The sequence below is a fragment of the Peromyscus leucopus genome, chromosome 16_21, assembly GCF_004664715.2.
Source record: "Peromyscus leucopus breed LL Stock chromosome 16_21, UCI_PerLeu_2.1, whole genome shotgun sequence".
In the NCBI taxonomy this organism is placed as follows: Eukaryota; Metazoa; Chordata; class Mammalia; order Rodentia; family Cricetidae; genus Peromyscus; species Peromyscus leucopus.
This window is the reverse complement of record NC_051084.1, coordinates 27,205,658-27,209,182: the sequence shown is the minus strand read 5'-3', so window position 1 is coordinate 27,209,182 and position 3,525 is coordinate 27,205,658. Positions and strand designations below refer to the sequence as shown.

The 3,525-nt window shown below is 42.3% G+C and overlaps 1 pseudogene; it reads left to right on the top strand.

The window, feature by feature from the left end:
- Positions 1-1,179: 1,179 nt before the first annotated feature.
- Positions 1,180-1,356, top strand: LOC114698545 (annotated as a pseudogene).
- The last annotated feature ends 2,169 nt before the right edge of the window (positions 1,357-3,525 follow it).

The following is a 3,525-nucleotide window of genomic DNA, read 5'->3' as shown; positions in this document are numbered from 1 at the left end:
GACTAGCAATAGTTGGTTGTAAAATAGTTTTCCCATAGATGCCTAAGGTTTGAAAAATATACATTAGATTTTATTTTTATTGTGTGTGGAGGTTGTGTTTAAGACAGTGTCTCCTGCATCCCAGGTCGGCCTTGAACTTGATGTGTGGTTGAGGATGACCCTCAACTTTGGATCTTCTTGTTTCCTCCTCATCTTGAGTGCCAGGGTTAAAGGTATGCATCTCTATGCCTTATTTATATACAGTGATGAGACTGGAACCCGGGCCTCTTGCATGGGAGGCAAGATATCCACCTACTGAGTTGCATCCCTAGTCCTTATTACAGTTATATTTTGTATGGCATGCAAGTGTTGTGGTATCGTAGGAAATGAATATTGGGTACACATTTAAAACACTTGGGCATCAGATAAAGTCGGGCTTCTGGTTTTGGTAGCTTGGGCTAACACATTTTTTTTTTTTTTTTTAGCCACAGATTTATTATCAGTGAACTAGATATAAATGAAGGGCATTTATCTTTATACCCTCTACTCTGCCTGGCAGGTAGTTAGTGATAGATAGATACTCTGATTATCAGCCTCCCCACCCCCAAATTAGGCTTTAATTTCCTTGATGTGTGTAAAACAGTCCCTGCTTGCCAATCCCCTCCAGCCATCCTCACAGCAAGTCAATAGTAGGTCCTTCTTTACAATCTCCTCGTGGTTCATTTCTAATCTATAGCCATTCTGTCCTGCACACAAGCCTGCAGAACCTTTGTGGGCATGCCCTGATGATCACTCTCTCTCCTGGCCTGAACAACCATCATTGGTTTAAGCCAGGGCACCTGTGGGCACCTGTGTCTAGCCTTTGTAGGTCTCTGGGTCATTTTCTAGTGTGTAAGTCAAATATGAACAGACTTGGGGGGGGTATGTGTGGAGCTGGAGAACACTTCTACACTGATTTTTACATTCAAAGTCCTTTCCTATTCAGAAATAAGATAATGAACACTAAAAGACTGTGCAAAATGTAAAGCGCTTCTTAAATATGAGTCCTGGTGGTATCTGCTTAGAGCAGATACGTGTGTGTGTGTGTGTGGGGGGGAGGGTCCTCAGGAACTGCTTCTAGGGGAACGCAAGTTAAGTCAGAACTCTTAGGGATTCCGCTGTACTTTACATCATTAACAGTGGTTCTGAACTGTAAGAAGAATCGCTTCTCGGCCTTTTGGCTAAGATCAAGTGTAGTATCTGAACTGTAAGAAGATAGATGGCCACGGTTAATTTTGTATGAGTTAAATCTTGGTCCTGTGGTCGTTTAACTTTTGCATCTCCAGGAGTTTTCTGAGGTTGTTGGGAGCAGTCACCTACTATATCCCAGGACCTTAGCAAATATGGAAGAGAAAATCTACCCAAGATTCTCCTGAGAGAAAAGTGGTTTTGCTTGGCAGGGATTTACTAAGTGAGGCTCACTGGGCCATGAGCACTTAGGACATAATGACTTGAACATTTTCTCTCTCAGACTTAAGCATTTATTGCTGTACTTGAGAAGCCCGGTTTTCCCCAGGTAGAGAACACATCTCAATAGGTAAGCCTGAGAGTCATCTTTATCTCTTTGGAAGGCATTTTCATTCTGTTGTTCAACAAAGGTTTATTGAACCTTAACAGGGTTTGAGCTTTAGGCTAAGTAATGTGGAGCACTCATAAACACACACACACAAAAATGGATAAAAGGCAGAGTTCCACCCCACAGATCATGGATTTGGGAACAGCCATCAAAATACCCCCTTTCAGGGTTCATTTGGGTGGTAATACATTTCATCCCGGAGAACAATCAGAAAATCAAATTGACTTTGGTATGTTTGCTTGATTTTAAAAATATGATCCCAAGGGGAAAATAGCCTGTCCACGGAGACAAATGATTACCAATCTCAAAATAGTTTTTTACTGTATTTTTTTTTTAAACCCAGCCACAAACATTCCCTTTTGGATTCTTAACCTAATTTCCCAGAGTTGCCCAGCCCATCTTCGCCTCTAATTTTAATGATCTGCCTAAGTCTTTAAGGTTTCAGTTGGTTAATGTTTAATGCTCTCTACGACCAATGTTTGATGTTTATACTTTATTGGGTTAACCAAATTTGTAGAACAAATTGAATGTGTGCAGGTCTTTGGCAAGCCACGTTTAGATATGTGTTGCTCGGAAACCGTCTCATTGTTCAATACTGCATGCCCCAAATAGTTTCAATTAACTGTTCTTCGTCTTCTTTTTTTTTTTTTTTCCTGGCAATATCTGCAGCGATCTGCATTGCTTTTGGAGAGTTATTACTTTGTAGATTTACAGATGTTGCGGCTCCATCCCCCTTTGCTCCCAGAAAGCATGTCACAGCAGAAAATGTCATGTCTGTCTGTGTGAAATGGAGTGTCAGCAACAGGTAACCTATTAAACTAGGGTGACCAAAGACCAGAAAAAATATGCTAGGGGTGGGGTGGGGTGGGGTGGGGGGTGGGGATTGGAGGATCTGTGGGAAGAAGGGAGTGAGGACTGAGAGTTGGTATTTTTGTTACAACAAAGATATGCACTAGAAGAAAACATATATAGAAAGGATTCACACAGTTTAGGCAAAAAGCATTCATGTAATTACCTCAAAAATGTATTAGTTTTCAACATATTAGTCTAGTTTTCTTTTCTAAATAAAGATGTTTTAAAATATGTATTCCTTTCCCTCTCCCCTGCCTGTGTGTGTGTGTATGAGAGAGAGAGAGAGAGAGAGAGAGAGAGAGAGAGAGAGAGAGAGAGAGAGAGAACATAATAGTGCAGATACCCCCAGAGGAGCTGGAATTCAGGTGGCTGTGAGCCACCTGATATAACTAAACTTAGGTTCTCTTAACTGCTGAGCCATATCTCTGGAAGCCAGTTTTTGTTTTTGAATAAATTCAAGGGGTTATGTGCTTCCACAATGATGGACAGGCCTGGGGAAGTCAATGTTTGCATTCTGTGTCCAGCAAGGTTGGGCCTGCCCAGCATGACCTTGGCCAAGCTCTCTTTCCAACTCATCTACTCACTAGACAACAGTTGGTCATGATCTCTGGAGTGTCAGCTGGGACATCTGAGGAATCACGCTAATCTTTGCTTCAGTTAAACCATCATTTTTGTAGGCAAGAGATTCATTTTATTTTTAATTATATGTTTATATGTATAGGTGTATGCATGCATGATTACAGGTGCCTGGGGCATCCAGAAGAGGGCATCAGATCCTCAGGATCTGGTATTCCAGGTCATTGTGAGGCCCCTGGTGTGGGTGCTGGGAACCAAACTTGGGTCCTCTGTAGGAGCAGTATGCGCTCTTAAGTATGGAGCCATCTAGCAGCCCATTAAAATTCTTGGTAGGTGGTGGATGTGGGGTGTGGAGGGTGTGGGGGGTGTGAGGTGTGGGGGTGGGTGGGGGGTGGGGGGGGTGGAGGGTGGTATGGCTTACAACTCTTTTTAAAAGATGCAAGTTTCACGAATACCTGTCCAATAGGCAGCAAGTTAACTTAATATTCCTCCCTAAGTACCTT